This window comes from Notechis scutatus, chromosome 11, assembly GCF_049901735.1.
Source record: "Notechis scutatus isolate UNSWTSFEM ecotype Mainland chromosome 11, rNotScu1.2, whole genome shotgun sequence".
Classification (NCBI taxonomy): domain Eukaryota; kingdom Metazoa; phylum Chordata; class Lepidosauria; order Squamata; family Elapidae; genus Notechis; species Notechis scutatus.
Window position 1 is genome coordinate 5312988 of NC_142019.1, and position 17752 is coordinate 5330739.

The 17752-nt window shown below is 41.6% G+C and overlaps 1 protein-coding gene across 2 annotated transcripts in view; it reads right to left on the bottom strand.

Moving 5' to 3' along the window:
• PDE8A (phosphodiesterase 8A) overlaps positions 1 to 17752 on the bottom strand; it is a 119259-nt gene that overhangs the window by 43797 nt on the left and 57710 nt on the right. Inside the window, exon 2 of one of the 2 annotated variants that reach the window (XM_087972615.1) lies at positions 3352 to 3441. The exons of the other annotated variant lie outside the window; for it this stretch is intronic. The gene's annotated coding sequence lies outside the window, so the exon portion shown is untranslated. The remainder of the gene's footprint in view (positions 1 to 3351; positions 3442 to 17752) is intronic. 2 annotated transcript variants of the gene reach the window in all.

The window sequence follows — 17752 nt, forward strand, 5'->3', positions numbered from 1 at the left end:
TGTTGAGGGCTACCTGTATTCATTGACAAAGCATATACCAAGAGACAGACTTTTATCAGGTAATCAAGGCTACCATCTTGAATATTTTGACACCCGATCATACGTATAGATGCCCCTTCGTTCTGCCCTGGGCTATGGAGTCCTCTAGATCAGAGGTCTCCAACCTTGGCAAGTTTAAGCCTGGTGGACTTCAACTCCCAGAATTCCCCAGCCAGAGCTGGCTGGGGAATTCTGGGAGTTGAAGTCCAGCAGGCTTAAACTTGCCAAGGTTGGAGACCCCTGGTCTAGATTGCAGCCATAACTTTAATCCTTAATCCTATTTTTCTATTTGCACCATGACTCACCACAAATCCTCGAACTTTTCTAGGAAGAACATGTTGGTTTTGCTTTATCTTAAAATTAAACTGTTGGAAAGGATTTTGATAGCGCAGCAAAGTGAGGATTTGAGACACGTGCATAGGATTTATTGCAAACAGATTCTGATGACTACAAAAAAGGAATTTTTACAATGTTATCTTTCTCAATAAAACCATAGTTTGTGATCTGATTTCATCCTCCAGCTGTCCAGAACTTGAGTAATTACTCCAATGAGTAATTTTAAAGAGTCATCAGACTAGCCTGCACACCACATAAAAGTCTGAAAATTACATGCTTTCTCCCCATCTCCATCACTTGGAACACTGCTGACCTTAAGGCCCTCAGATGCTTTTTCATTTATTACTTTAGAAATCACCCATTTAATTTACATTTTAAACTGAAACTCCAAAGAGGGAGATAGGAGGGAAAATACTGAATGACAGAGTTGGAAGGGACCATGGAGATCTTCTAGTCCAATCCCTGCTCAAGCAGGAGATCCTTTATGGCAAATCACAGCCCAATCTCTTCTTGAAAACCTCCAATGATGGACCAGCCACAATTTCTGGAGGCAAGCCATTCCACTGATTAATTGTTCTCATTGTTAGGAAATTTATCCTTAGTTCTACATTGGTTCTCTCCTTGATTAGTTTCCATCCATTGCTTCTTGTCCTGCCTTCAAGTGCTTTGGGAAATAGCACTTGATTCCCTCTTCTTTGTGGAAGCTCCTCAGATATTGGAACACTGTTCTTGTTCTGTACAGTCATTTACATACTCGTAAACGCCGCGCGGTGATTGGACAAGACGTGCGGCGAGCTGATTGGCTGAGCAAGCCGCGGTGATTGGCCCGCCAAGAATCTCCCACGATTGGTGGAAACTAATTGCGGGAGATTCAAAGCGGTGTCATTGGCCGCAGCCGCCGCGGCCAAAGAATAAAAGCCGCCGTTTTTCCCTTTTCGAGCCGAGCCGATCTCGGAGCAAATAAAGAGCTGAAACCAAGTCACTGGCTCCGAGTCTTCTTCCACGACGGACACGACAGTTCTCATGTCACCCCAGTCCTTCTTTTCCTTAAATTAGACATACCCAATTTCTGCAATCATTCTTCATATTGTTAGGGTAATAAATTAAGGAAAGAAATAAAATATATTATAGCATTAAGTAGAGAGTTACTCTATAGGCATGTCTTATCTTGATGTTAGGCAGTTGTTTCCTTATATATGCAGAAGTATTTATCTCTATAGGCATTTCTTATCCTGCTGTTGTAGAAAATATTTCTTTAACCTTTCACTGGTATTGTAAAATTAATAATAACACATGCCTGCAATTAGTTACATCTCTCTCTTATGAAGACACATGATTATCCCATCTAAATCAATCTGAATGGAACATACTCCCTGGGAACTTAACTCCCTACATCTGGAGCAATATACACCTTTTGAAGTATGCTGTTAATAACCCTCTTATATGGTCAGTTGTGATCGATTAACAGACAATAGGAGAAAGGATACTGAAAGATAAACAAGTGCCAGGAGGACATTTGTCTTTTTGCAGGAAAGATGTAAATCTAACTTGGAGTGTTTTACAATGCAATTACTCTACTTCTAAAAGAATCTTAAGGCATAAGAAGAGTTACTTTCGGCTATACGCTTTGTAACTTTCCTCACATATCTGTGTGTATGAGAGGAGAGGTCTTACCCTTTTATTGATCAATAAAAGTTAGATTTTGTTCTTCAAAGCCTCTGCTTAAGTTCATTTTTGGCACAGCGTGATCTTAAGTTATAGCTGAACTTTACAATATGTTTTAGCCTTCTCCCTTAATCATCTTTGTTGCTCTTCTCTTTCCAGAGTCATGGAACTGTTCCATTGCTTAATAGCTCTCCAAGTCCAGAAACTCTTCAAGTTTTTGAATCTCCCATTGTCTCGTCAACTCTCATTGGTTCATGTCTTATTACACATTCTCTCTTCCTGTTTCTCAGGATTCAGGGGTATGAACTTTACATAGGAAGCTACCAACTATCTCCAGCCCAACTTATCTCTTCACCATGCAAAGATCTGGTTTGTAGATATCAGCAAAAGATGCTATGGATAAGGGAGCTTGGCCAAGCCTCAGACAGGCTCACTAGAAGGCTTCTAAGTCACTTTTCTAGTGATCCAATTAAAATCACAGTGTTGTTTTCAGTCTGTTTTGGAGCTATTTTCCCATAAAAACACACATACACAAAACACAGCCCCTTTCATACTATTTTTTTGCCTTAAAAAGCAGGGCAATTTTTTTGCAATAACGACATGACAGTTACAAAAGCCCTTTTCCTTTGGCCACCAAAAATACATGCTATTAATGCGGGAAGAAAAATCTCTGAATTCTTAAGTACATGAAATGTATCTCTCTCTCTCTTCTTGCCTATCAGAAGGGTGCCAAGTTAGTCAATAATTTTGTGTGCATGACTTGCAAACAGAAAACATGCCCTGACCTAAATGACGTTGGCTTTGCGTTGTTATGGTTTTTTTTTTTTATAAAGAACAACTCGGTTACCCAATTGGCCAAGTCAGCAAAAAGGAAAAAGAGCAGACAATGTAAGATGCCACTTGTACTCAGCAACATTTCTAATTTAAACTGTTCCCAGCTCAGTTTTCGAACAACTTTTGTTTCCACGCGGTCATGTCTCCAATGCGAAGAGAGGATTTTTAATGTCTCAGCTTCCAAACCCAGAAAAATGCTCACCAAATAGAGGTTTTCCCAAGTATTTGTAGGGTGTTCAACCTTGGCAACTTTAAGATTTGTGAACATCAACTCCCAGAATTCCCCAGTCAGACATGCTGGCTGGGGAATTCTGGGAGTTGACATCCACAAGTCTTAAAAGTTGCCAATGCTGGATACGCCTGATCTAAAGTAAATCCTGGGCCTATAATGGACCATCATGTTCAGCCAGCCAACTTGATCAACTGGATTCATGAATTGGCTTCCTATTTGCATCCTTTCTTCATTAATAATTTTACCTGTTGATTGAATGAATTGAATATGCTGGTAGGCTATGCAATGTAGATGACCAATGCAGTAGGATTGGGTCCTTCTCACAATTTTTAATTCTGGATAATGTAAAAAAAAAAAGAAAATCAGGGAAAAATTCAACCAAAACCCAAATCAAGAAAGTTTTGCCTTCTTACGTCTCTCCTTTTCTTTTCTTTTGAGGAAAATAAGTACTTCGAATAATTTGAATAAATCTGGGCCGTCTCACCACTCTTTGCTCCAAAATTATGAACAAGGGAACAAGCACAGACCTGCAGGATCCTAGCAAGTCCAAAATGTCTATTTTATTTCCTTTCTGGCACTCATAAATATTCATTTACAAGACCAGTCAGATTCCACCAGCGAAAGAATGAGGCAGTGATGATTCAGAATGATGGGTTAGGATGTGGGACAGTGAGAAGAACAGAATGACAGAGTTGCAAGGGATCTTGACGGTCTCCTAGCCCAATACTCTGCTCAAGCAGAAGACCCTATAACCAATACCATTCCAGTCAAGAGGCTGTCTAGTTTCTTCCTTAAAACCCTCCAGTGTTGGAACATCCACAACTTTTGGAGCAGAGGTGGTATATTGCAGCAGGTTCTGACCAGTTCTGGAGAACCAGTAGCGGAAATTTTGAATAGTTTGGAGAACTGGCAAATACCACCTCTGACTGGCCCCGCCCCCATCTCTTCTCTGCCTTCCATTGAGTCCCAGCTGATCGGCTGGGTCTTCTTTGGTTGCCCTGCACAGGAGAACGGAGCTGAAAAGCAGGTCAGTGGGATTGGGAGGGAATGGAGATTTTGCAGTATCCTTCCCCTGGAGTAGGGAGGGAACGGAGATTTTACAGTATCCTTCCTGTGCTATGCTCACCAAGCCAGACCCACAGAACCAGTAGTAAAAAAATTAGAATCCCACTACTGTCTTCTTTGGTTGCCCTGCACAGGAGAACAGAGCTGAAAAGCAGGTTAGTGGGGTGGGGAGGGAATGGAGATTTTGCAGTATCCTTCCCCTGCCACGTCCACCAAGCCAAGCCACGCCCACCAAGCCACGCCCACAGAACTGGTAGTAAAAAAAATTGAATATCACCACTGTTCTGGAAGCAAGCAATTCCACTGGTTAATTGTTCCCATTGTTAGGAAATGTCTCCTTATTTCCAGGTTGGCTCTCTCCTTGATTAGTTTCCATCCATTGCCTCTGATGCTTTGGAAAATAGGTTAATAGGTTCTTTGTGGAAACCCCTCCAACATTGGAACACTGCAATCATGCCACCACAAGTCCTTCTTTTTTCTAGACTCGACAATAAGTCACGTGGCTTTCTGGATGCTTGGGAGCCAATCCCTAACTCTCAGCCAACCTCGCTGGGCTGTTGCAGGATAAGGAAGAAACAGCAGTGCCAGCAGCAGGTGTTTATCCAACTTCCTTGACTTGTCCTCTTTGAGTAAGAATGGACACATGACCTAAATTAATCATCAACGGCAATCACGGAGGAGAGGACCACTCATAACATAAAATATTTGCTCCAGGCATCCTGGAGCTGATTCTGTTCATTGGGGACTTTCAGCATTATTCATCAAGAAATGTTTATATAAGTGGGAAAAGATTAATGTCTGTTTTCTCTTTCCCATCCCTTCTTCCTGTTGTTCTCTGTGTCTGGTAACGAAACTGTGTTCCTCGTCCTTAAATTTTTGTACTGTGCCTAAAACGCTTTCTGTATTCATCAGCAGAAAGTAGGCAGCCTTCCAAAAATTTGGGGGTTTCAACTCTCATCTGATGTGTGGAAACATCAAACATCTACCTATCCAAGCTTCAGCTCCTAGTCACAAGGTGGAAAGACATATCTTCTAGATCCCATCAACCAGCGTTTTTGGCCAATGGGACCCAAAGCATTGAACAGGTAGAAAGAACTGGGATGAGACTGTTCCTCAGGTAACCCAGTCCTAAACTATGAAGGGCTTTAAAGGTGACAATCAACACCTTGAATTGCACCCAAAAGTTCACTGGCAATCAATGGAACTTTAGAATAGAATGTATTGGAATGAAGAGTAGAGTAGAGTAGAGTAGAGTAGAGTAGAGTAGAGTAGAGTAGAGTAGAATAGAATAGAATAGAATAGAATAGAATAGAATAGAATAGAATAGAATAGAATAGAATAGAATAGAATAGAATAGAACAGGAGTTGGAAGGGACCTTGGAGGTCTTCTACTCCAACCCCCTGCTTAGGCAGAAAACCCTACACCACTTCAGACAAATGGTTATCCAAAGTCTTTTTAAAAACTTCCAATATTGGAGCATTTACAAGCTCTGGAGGCAAGTAGTTCCACTGATTAATTGTTCTAACTGTCAAGAAATTTCTCCTTAGTTCTAGGTTGCTTCTCTCCTTGATGAGTTTCCACCCATTGCTTCTTGTCCTGCCCTCAGGTGCTTTGGAGAATAGCTTGACTCCCTCTTCTTCGTGGCAGTTACAAAATGACTGTTGTAAGTTAAGGACTACCTGTAGAGTTTGTTTCCCTTTCCCCACAATCCTCTCATTCTCCAGTTCTACTGCCTGGAAACAAGCTATTTGCCTTTTTATTTACTGTCAATTTTTTAAAAAAACAATCCCCCAATAACATACATTGGAAAAGATCCTAAAATAGTTATGGCCAAATGAGCATGACTGATTGGAATCAAAGGGCAAATAAACTAGACATTGACCTGACATAACCCATAAAAGCACTTCAAGTTTCTCCTCCTGGCCATGAGTCATTCTGTGCCATCCAACCACAGCCAAAATCTACTTGTGTGAATGTCTGTGTAAGCCTAGTTCTTTTCTTTTTGTTCCTTTCCACAGAATGCAAAAGCTCCCAATGGCCTTGCTCTCTAAATACCTAGAGGGAGGGGAGGGAGGGACTGCAGAGCTGCTTGGCATAAAGGTCTCTGTTTCGATTGCTCCCTAATCCCAAAGCTTGAATTCTCAGGAAGTCGCTCGTGCCCATTTGCAACAGGCACAAAAGGATTTTTCGATGACGGCAATCCATGCACGCCACGTGTGGCTGCCCTTGAAGGGCGTTCGTACATTTAATGGTGAACAAAGTTGATAAATTTTAAAAAAATGGATCTGGTTGCTTGGCATGCTGCTATTATTTTATAATCTATGACTTATTACTTGCTGTTTTTATACACACACTTGAGTTTATGGATCAAAGACAAATTCCTTGTGTCATACAATAACACTTGGCCAATACAGAATTCTATTCTGTTTTGTTCTGGTGTTCTGTTCTATTTGTTCTACTCTACTCTATTCTGTTGTCCTTCCCTACGGTACCCTACCCTACCCTACCCTATCCTAACCTAACCTATTCTATTCTGTTGTCCTACCCTACCCGACTCTATTCTGTTGTCCTATCCTACCCTACCCAACTCTATTCTGTTGTCGTACCCTATCCTATCCTACCCTACTGTACCCTACCCTATCCTGTTCTGTTCCGTTCCATTCCAATTCTACATTCTATTCTATTCTATTCTATTCTATTCTATTCTATTCTATTCAAGTTCCATTGGTTGCTAGTGGGCTTTTGGGTGCAATTCAAGGTGTTGATTATCATCTTTAAAGCTCTTCATGGTTTAGGATTGGGTTACCCGAGGAAGGGTCTCTTCCCAGTTCTTTCTACCTGTTCAATGCTTTGGGTCCCATTGGCCAAAAATGTTGGTTAGACATGACTTTTCACCTTGTGAAATGTTCTCCCTTCGAATACCAGGACAGTCCCAACCCTCTGTAAATGCCCGGAAGACCCTGGTTCTGAGCTTAGGCCTGTACATGGAGGGACCTGCTTCTTGGTTGTATGCTATTTCGACTTTTGGTCATGTTTTTATTTTAATTTAATTCTGTCCGCCTCCCAGAGTCCCTTGTTGAGATGGGCGGTCCTATAAATTGAATAAATAAATAAAAGGAACTTTTGAACGTTGGTGGATAGACAAATGGGATAGATCATTTCTCCAACTTTCCTCCCTGGAGGAAGAAGCTGCAATGATTTCTCAAAGCCTGGTGGAACAAAAACAACAGCAACAACAACATGGCCTCTCATTTCCTTTTGGGATTTAATGGTGTGGGAAATCAAAAAGGCTGCCCTGGGCAGAGCATTGCAGGGTGAAAAATCAGGCCTCTCCACACACATCTTTGGCCGCACTCCATCTCGGAGAATTTTTCCTGCAATTCTTTCCTGCTTTGCTAGAATTTCTTCTGCAAATCCTCTTTTGTCAAATGGAAGGAGAATGGATGGAGAGGACAAATACAGAGGAACCATTTGAGTATTATAATGTACTTGCTTTTCAAACCACAGGTGGAATTCATAGTTGCAAAGTGATCCGTGCTCTCCTCTGACTTGAAGCTGCTGGACAGTGCCAACTTTTCTCCCTCTCCATTTCTTTTTCAATTTTTGCTCTGGTTTTTTTTTTTTTTTTTTTTTTTGAGGGAGGCTGGAAGTTTCCAGAGCAGAGAGTGCAAAGCTTCCTTTCCCCTCCCCACTCCTTTTTTTTTTAAAGTTGCAACCTAATTGGAATGAAGTTCAGATGAAGGTTCAAAACTTCAATGAATGTTGCTTTGATCCTATGTAGCTGAACAGCCAGTTCACTGAGGGGAGGGGAGGAGAGGAGAGGGGAGGGGAAGGGAAGGGAGGAGAAGAGGCCAGGGAAGAGGAGAGGAGAGAGCAAGGGAGGAGAGAAGAAGAGGGCAGGGGAGGGGAGAAGAGAGATATGGGAGGGGAGGAGAGGGAAGAAAGCAGAGAAAGCTCTAGTTTGGATAATGAAACATTTGCAAGAAAGCAACCAAGTTCAAAGAGCACCAAGGACCCCACAGTCCCCCTCCTCCTCTGCACGAGCCCCCTTCCTTTCTAACACTGATGATGTTATCTAGTTTGGGTAATGAAACATCTGCAAGAAAACAACCAGGCTCAGAGAGCATTAAGGACTGAGTTACAAATATTCTCCTTTATTATTCCTTTTGCCCCAAATGCAATCCTATTGCTTATCCTATATCCAAGCTTCCCCCCTACCCCCTACCCTTTGCCAGTAGCAATTTCCATTGTTTTTTTTAATAACCCGTCAAACCCACGATCCACATTGCTGCTGTTAAATATTGCAAGCGTTGAACGAAATTGAGTGTTCTCCATCTGGCTCCTTGCCTCTTTTTACAACCCGTAGTGCAATTTAAGGTAATGGATTTACAACTTTTCTTGATACCCCCCCGCCCAAAAAACAACCCGGGCGTAATAGAAAGTTACAAGATGGCTCTTTGCTCCAATGGTTTGGAATCAACACTAATCAGAAGTTAGAACAGGAGAAAAACAAGGAGTCCCAAAGCTGGTTTGCTTTTCTGCTCGCCAGATTAAAAGGGACAAAGGTACAAGTTTTCCCAGAGCTTGCGCTGAATGCTGGCAGTGACATGCTAAACATGAGATACTTTTGACTCATAAGTGACATTTTATTAGCCTTACAGATCCCACCTAAATCCCTACACCGATTCTAACTGTTCTGTCAGGAAATTTCTTCTTACTTCTAGGTTGGTCGTCTTCTTGATTAGAACAGAACAGGAACAGAGTGGAACAGAACAGAATCAAAGCTGGAAGGGACCTTGGAGGTCTTCTAGTCCAACCCCCTGCTTAGGTAGGAAATCCTATACCATTTCAGACACTCTCTTCTTTAAAACTTCCAGTGTTGCAGCATTTACAACTTCTGAAGGAGAGTTGTTCCACTGATTAATTGTTCTAATTATCAGAAAATTTCTCCTTAATTCTAGGTTGGTTCTCTCCTTGTTTAATTTCCACGCATTGCTTCTTGTCCTGCCCTCGGGTGACTTGGAGAATAGCTTTACCTTCTCTTTTTAGTGGCAGCCCTTTAGCTATTCGAACACTACTATCATGTCACCCGCTAGTCCAGTGGTGAGATGCAAATTATGTAACAAACAGGTTCTCTGCCCTAATGATTTCTTCCAACAACCAGTTCACCAAACTGCTCAGAAAGCTAACAACCGTTTCTCTCGAAGTGGTGCCAACTGGCCGAATCCCACCATTGCCCTAGTCCAGTGGTGGCTAAACTTTTTGGGCTCCTGTGCCAAAAATTGTGCGCATGCCAGCACGCACATACTTGCGTGCTAGCACCCAGAATGCAATGTGCGGCCCCTCCTCCCCACACCCCCTGCGTATGCGCATGCAATCCCCCGCCCCGTCATCCCCTTACCTGCACTGCGCCACACTGCTGATTTTTCGGCTGGTTTGAGGCCTTTTTGGACTCCCAGAGGCTTGGAAAAAGCCTCTGCAAGGCTTTTCAGGCCAAATGATAGGCCCGTTTCGTCACTTTCGGTATTATAGGAAGTGACGAAACGGGCCTATAATTCGTCCTGAAAAGCCTTGCAGAAGCTTCTGGGAGGCCGAAAAAGGGCTCAAATCAACCAGAAAAAAAAAAAATCAGCTGTGAGGCACACACATGCACAATGAGGTAAGTTTGCCTGCGGCTCGCATGCTAGCACAAGTGGCTCTGCGTGCCATAGGTTCGCCATCACAGCCCTAGTCTGCTCCAGTCCTTTTTTTAACTAAACTAGACAAACCCATCAGAGATCGATCCCATGGAGAGAGTGTGTGGTTTTGTGTACTGCAGATGGGGCTTCACTTGTTTGCACGCCTGGTTACTGGCATGCCGTGGCCCAGTGCCAATCCACGGACCAGGGGGGAGTTGGGGACTCCTGCCCTAAAATTTGCAGGGAGCACTAGAGCACATGAATGAATAAATGTTTCTGCAGAATCACAGCTAGAGTGAGATAATGTAAAGGGAAAGGAAAACAAAGGAGTGGCATAAAAATTGTGTTTTTATAGACAAATTGGCCCCAAGTAGATATGTAACTACGTGAAGGGACACGGTGGCTCGGTGGCTAAGACGCTGAGCTTGTCGATCAGAAAGGTCGGCAGTTCGGCAGTTCAAATCCCTGGTGCCGCGTAACGGAATGACCTCCCGTTACTTGTCCCAGTTTCTGCCAACCTAGCAGTTCGAAAGCATGTAAAAAATGCAAGTAGAAAAATAGGGACCATTTTGGTGGGAAGGTCACAGTGTTCCATGCACCTTCTGCGTTTAGTCATGCCAGCCACATGACCACGGAGACATCTTCGGACAGCGCTGGCTCTTTGGCTTTGTAATGGAGATGAAGAGCTGGAAACGATTAGCATGTATGTGCGAGGGGAACCTTTACCTTTACCTAGATACGTAACTAACACTCTTCTGGAAGACTACAGGTAAAGTAGCCCATGACTTACAACCACAATTGAGTCCAAAATTTGTGTTGCTAAGTGAGACAGGTGTTGAGTGAATTTTGCCCCATTTTATGACCTCTCTTGACACAGTTCTTAAGTGAATAACTGCAGCTGTTAAGTTACTAACAAGATTGTTAAGTGAATCCAGCTTTCCCATTGACTGTGCTTGTCAGAAGGTCACAAAAAATGAACACATGACCCCCAGACACTACAACCGTCATAAATATGAATCAGCAGCCAAGCATCCGAATTTTGATCACATGACCATGGGGATGCTGCAATGGTCATAAGTGTGAAAAATGGTCATAAGTCACTTTTTTCACTGCCAGTGTAACTTCAAATGGTCACTAAAGGAACTGTTGTAAGTCAAGGCTATCTGTATCACACCTCTGTTGAACATGTATTTAATGGACTTTTGGCCAATGACCAGGCTGACAAATATAATTTTTTTTTAAAGAGATCTTCATTTTGCTCTTTTTCAATTTAGGTAAATTTGCTTTTTTCAAGCTCGGTTACATATTACTTTAATAAAAGTCATATTGCTGAAGGAAATATTACTCTCTCTGTCACCTATTATTTTTCTGAGAATTTGGCTTAGGTGGAATTAAAATCGATGTCTTTTGGCAAAATGATATTGGAGCTGTAAGCTTTAATTGATTCAAAATGAGATTATACAACTGAGGCCCTCTTAGTTCATAAATCAGTAGAGCCAATTGTGAATTAGTGAAGCTAAAGTTTAATTAGATGAACCACTCATTTTTAAATATCTGTGTTGCTTTTTTTTTTTTTTTTTTTTGCACCCTACCGCTGGCTGAAAGTGCAAAAAGAAATCAAGACACATTTGATGTTAAAGTTGATTAGAGAGAGTGAATATTCAGACTGGGTCATTAAACTTTCTGCCCCAGCATTCTAATGGTGGGAGCATACACTTGCAATAATAAAGAAACGATTAATATTTTTTTGCTTTCAACAATCCCGTAATCCCTTCATCGGAGCAGAGTCAGGGTGACTGAATGCAGCTCGAGCAATTACTAGCCAGATTCCCTTCCTGATGTCTAGATGGAGTTTGCAGCAGACAATTGCTCATTGTGCCCAGAGAGAGAAATATCTACCGCTCTCTAGGATTGAAAAAACAGCCTCCATCTCTGGGCCACCGCCCTGCTCCAAATGATGAATAAATAAATAAATAAACTTGCAATAATGATCAACCGTTAAGGATCTCAAGGAAAAATTTCAAGGCGGAATAAAGTGGATGCATTAAACAGCTAATGGCTCTTACTTATGAAGAGAAACATATCGTTAGTAGATATGCTGCCACCCTTAATGATACTTGGAGTACCAGCATCTATAGCAACGGAGTTCTCAGAAGACCAGCTTTTCCTCTAGGAGTTCTTATTTTGAACAAACAAACCAAGAACAAAGAAAAACATTTCAGTCAATAGGCTTTCGAGCAACGTTCAGGCTTGCTGACATTAGTGATGTTTAATAAACAAACATCGTTAATGTCCCAGGGTTTCTTAATTTGCGCCAGGCAAGATATAACTCATCACTCATATCACTGGTTATCGTAGTTTTTTTTTTTTTTTACTTTTAGCTTTAACATTTTAATTGAGTTATAAGATAAAATAAGAGACATAATACGAAAGTAAATAGGAAAGCAGAGGAGGGGGAAGAGAAGTGAGGAAGGATTAGGAAAAAGAAAAAGAAGCACTGACTTCCCACTCTCGCTGTTGCCGTAAAATAAGGCATTAACATCAAATCACAACTTTTTGGTTTTTCATAATAATATAAACGAGCCATTTCACCTATAGCACGCCAGCCACAGGTGGCATGCGGAGCCATTTGTGCCGGCACACCAGCCACAGGCAAACGTACCTCACTGCACATGCGCGCACGTCACAGCTGATTTTTTGGCTGGTTTGAGGCCTTTTTCGGCCTCCCAAAGGCTTGAAAAAAAGCCTCTGCAGGCTTTGCAGATCGAAAAATAGACCCATTTAGTCACTTGCTGTAATACTGGAAGTGACAAAACGGGCCTATTATTCGGCCTGCAAAGCTTGCAGAGCCTTTTTTCAAGCCTCTGGGAGGCTGAAAAAGGCCTCAAACCAGCCGAAAATCAGCTGTGAGGTGCAGTGCAGGTAAGGGGGCGGCAGCAGGGAGGGATTGCGCTTGCATGCGCAGGGGGCATGGGGAGGCGCATGCATTGCCTTCTGGGTGCTGGCACATGCACACAACCGCGTGCACAATTTTTGGCACAGGAGCCCAAAAATGTTAGCCACTACTGGTCTAATTGGTAAAACCCAAAATCAAAGTTTCATTCTTCTCCTCTTCAAGCACAAAGTGCAGAAGCGGTCTGGTCTCCATGCGGAAACAAAAGCACTTCTATTCTTTTCATTAATCAAAATAAGTCAATTTTGCCATTTCAGCCAACTCCATCACCTTCTGCAACCATCAACCATAGATCGATGTTTGTCAACCTTGGCAATTTTAACATGTCTTAGAGATGATTGCACTTCAAACTCCCAGAATTCCCCAGCCAGCCATGGAAGGCTGGGGAATTCTGGGAGTTGAAGATAAGATATCTTAAAGTTGCCATGGTCGATAAACACTGTACTAGGTGCTTAGATATATGAATATCCGGTCAGCGGTGGGATTCAACTGGTGTAACAACCGTTTCGGGAAGCGTGCACTTTGCGCACACATACAGCATTTGCAATTCACCTTCTGCTGTGGGTAAAACAGCTGACATGCGGCAATCCACTGTGCTGCGCAAATCAGCTGAACTGGAAAACCCAGAAATAAAGCACAGACTAGAGCCAAGGTGGGCAGGTAGGCCCAACAGCTGATCGTCGGAGCGAATTGGTTCGCTCGCAGCTGATCTTCGGAGCTACCGGTTCCAAACCAGTAGAATCCCACCCCTGTATCTGGTGGAACCTTTTGTTCATCTCTCAATGTGACATAGCTGTATTTTTGGTGTTGTCAGCTAAGCTCAGTGTTATGCAGGATTTATTTTACTTATTTTGTATTTATTAATCAAAACATTTTGGGAGGGAAAGCCCCAAGAAATAACTACAAAAAGAAGAAAAGGCAAACAGTAACGGATAAATGAGGTGGCATGCCAGTAAACAAACTGGTGTGCTAATGAGTGCCATAAGGTTTAAAGTTCAGTATTTCATTCATTAATTGATAGATAGATTGATTGGGCAGAACTAAGTACACTGTCTCATAAGCTAGAAACTTCTATGAAGTGTGTGTGTGTGTGTGTGTGTGTGTATCTTCAGTTCCAACCCAGAACTTCCTGAATATTTAAAGTGACTACATCTAAAAGGTAGAAGGAAACAAATTTAACCCAGCTAAAATAAGAAGGTAAATATAAGAGGTCCTTGACATAACAACGGTGCCTAAAATTTCTGTTGCTGAGTGAGTTGTTGCTTCCCCCATGGATTTTGTTTGTGGTCACAAAAGGAGATCACATGCCCCCCCGCCCCCGGGGGACACTGCCACCATCATAAATATGAACCAGCTGCCAACCTTCCGAATTTTAACCACAGGGATGCGGTAACAGTCGTAAGCACGAAAAATGGTTGTAAGTCCCCTTTTTCAGTACTGTTGTAAACTGTTGTATGTTGAGGACTACCTGTATTCTGGGCAGTGTTGTCTTGAGACCTACTCCCACAGCTGAGGGAAGGGGACCTTTGTTCACTAAACAAATGGCTGTAAATTGAGGACTATCTGTAATTGCCAAAAAAGAAAGAGAGGGGATAACGCACAGTTTTGGAAAATACTTTCTGTAGATAGAACGAAATCTGAGAGGCAGAGAGAGAGAGATGAGTATCCCAACAAGAAACCAGAGGAAAAACTGAGCCTTTTTGTGCTGAAAAATCAAAAACCTAATGCTAACAAAAGCAGATTAAAGCACATACAAATACAGTTGAGCAAGACACAGCTGCATTCAAGTGTTTCAACGGTGTGTTTCAATGCCCTGAACGGTGATTGACTTAGAGATGCAAAGTTTAACCACATAGCCTCTCTTCTGAAGGCATCTGGCTTGGTGGACTTCCATCATATGCAGCCCTTGAGGGAGGGAAGCAGAGGTCTGGCTGCTCCCATCCTGCTCTCCCACACAAGCACAACAGGAAACTTGATGAAAATATTCAGGGAGGTGACGTCAGCAATGAGCAATACCGAAAGCTGAGAATTTCCAAAGACGAACAGAGCAAGCTAGTAGTTGATTGAGTAAGGCTACCAACTCACTATTTGGCATCAAGGTTTTTCCGGGGATGCTCATCCTGTGGCTTTAAGGTTACAACCAACCCTCCATGCACCCCTTGGCCTAATCCATACAGTGGAACCTCAGGTCATGAACGCTTCTGTTTGCGACCAAATCGCGTAACGACCAAAAATTTGGGGAAATTGTTGCTTCTGGTCGCGAACAGATCCTCGGGTGCCAATCAGTACAGCTGCGGCAATTTTCCCTGCCATGGCGATTTCCCCTGCCGCGCATGTGCAGAATTGTAGGTGCATGCGCAGTCAGTCTCGCTTCTGTTCATGACCAACTTGGGTTGCGACCAAAGTCCTGGAATGGATTATGGTCGTGACCCGGGGTTCCACTGTACTTGTTCTGACCCAAGCATCGTTCGAAGCAAACAAACACCAAACAGAGATAAGGCAAAACCTTTTTAATGCTTCTCTGTGAATTCCGTACATTCACAGTTAAAACGCTATTAAAAAGTAATTGTTCGAGATAAGAACAAGCCTTGCCAAGGGTGTGCAAAGCTGCCAAGAACACCAGATAAAGTTACTAAGAAATATTTCAAACAGAAAGAGTCTCCAAACACCAGCCAAGATACTCCGAACATCCACAAGGCTTGAGTGTAAAAACTTCTTTGCTTCCTGCAAAGAACTCCGGTTTCTCAGCTGGCTTTTATCTCTGGAGTGAGGGGCCATTACCTTGCAGACTTACTCCCGAGTCGCCTGTGCTGCTGCAGCTGCTCTTTCCTTCGAGCAGCCCTGAGCGCACGCACACTGGGCACAGGGTCCTCAGGGTCCTCTGCATCACTGCTGCCAGACTCCAAAAGCTCCGAAATGATAATAAAATAAACTAAAATAAAAACTAAACTAAACTAAATTAAAATAATAAAATAAACTAAAATAAATAAAAATAAAATAAAATAATAAATTAGTCCTGAGTGAACAGAAACCATTATCCTATTTAGGGTTTACTCTTAAGAGGGAATACCAATAGACCAAATAAAAATTCAACAGGAAAATGAACAATCACCCAACCTTTTATTTTTTATTTTTGTAAAAAGGAATACCCCTCTATTTCAGCTTCAGAAGCAAATCTTTGTCCCTAACAGATCCTTTTTTCTATTTTAAAAGAAATTGTCTGGAGGAGCAGGGAGAGGGACTGAGTGACAGAAGGCAAAAATCCTAAAATTAGCTGCACCTACCATCCATTTCTCTACAAAGCGGGAGTGTGTTGGCTGAATAATTGCATCACACTGGCGATCTTTGTTTCCACAGAGATTATGACATATGGTTAAAGCCAGACCTTAAATTAGAAGACTCTTTTAAGAGAGAGAGAGAGAGAGAAGGGAGGGAAATCCACACTGATCTTTTCGTGGAAATGAATAGAGCATTCAGCATGAAGAAAGCTCCCGTTATGTTTCTGTCCATCGTTTGGCTCATCAATGTCATTTCCGAGTATTGCTTTTGTGTAATTTTAAAAATCAAGCAAGGTCAACCATTGAGAAGGAATGCCTTCAGCCACTAATTTCTCTCTACCAATGCTTAGAATGTTGCATAATTTTCACCCAACATATTCCAGTTATTGTTATTACTACTTTTTAGTCACAAAAATAGCCAGTTCTCCACTACTGTTATTATTAATCTTCACTGTAAATATTATTTCTTCTGCTGCTACTTCTACTACGGGTCCTACTATTACTAATACTAATTCACATACACAACAATAACCCAGAATTCCTGAAATCAAAAATTATTTATTTATTTATTTGATTTGTCAATCACTTACAAGATAATAGATATAAGTATAAACATGAGTAAGAATACAGGAAATAGGTACAAATAAATGGGGACAATATGAGAAATGATCTCTATTATTATTCTATATTCTATAATCTCTATACTCTGCATGCCCTGAATATTTTGCAAAAAATAAATAAATACCGTGACAGTATCTTTCAGTATAAAATCTGTAAAATCTATAAAATCAAATCACCATAATCCTGCATTTGGTAGTGGGAATTGCTCTTAAAGTCCTTTTGGGATAACTGGAAGTCGATCCCAAAACCTCAATGCATAAATTTCGCTCCAAGTTCAAGCCATTATATTGGCGAGATGCTGATAATAATAATAATAATAATAATAATAATAATAATAATAATAATAATAATAATAATAATAATAATAATAATAATAATAATGGCAACCACAACCATAAAGCACATAGTAAGCCACCAATTCAAAACAAAACTGCTCAAAACAGCCAAAGATCATCAGTGAACTGAAACCTTTACACAAAACATAACAGAAATTACAACACAGCAACTTAATAAAAAAACAAACAAACAACCCAATTACAACAGCCCAAACTATTCCGGCATGGAATTCCACAACTATGATAATTACTCATGCAAGAATTCAACTACATAAAGAAATCATATACAATAAAACACAATAGAAGAGTATATTTGTAGGTCAGGGTTGAACAGTTGATCCTTGATGTTCGCTGAGCTTGTAGATGTTTCGTTACCCAGCTATGACTGTAAATGGTATGACCACCATCAAAATGGTGGACACAATTATAGTGGTAACTGCACCATTGGACACTTGAATTAACAGATTAGAAAAAAATATCTATAATCCCTAGGAGTCAAAAATGACTTGATGGCCCATAAATCAATCCATCCAAAATTATTGGGCTGCTAACATGCTAAGGGGACATTTAAGGATAGCAATGAGATTTGTGTGTTTAAGGAGTGATGTGGGTGACCTAGGGTTGGAGCTCTCGCCTCACAATCATGAGTCTGTGAGTTTGATCCTGGGTAGAGGCAGATATTTCTCCCTCTGGGCACATTGAGAATATATCTGCT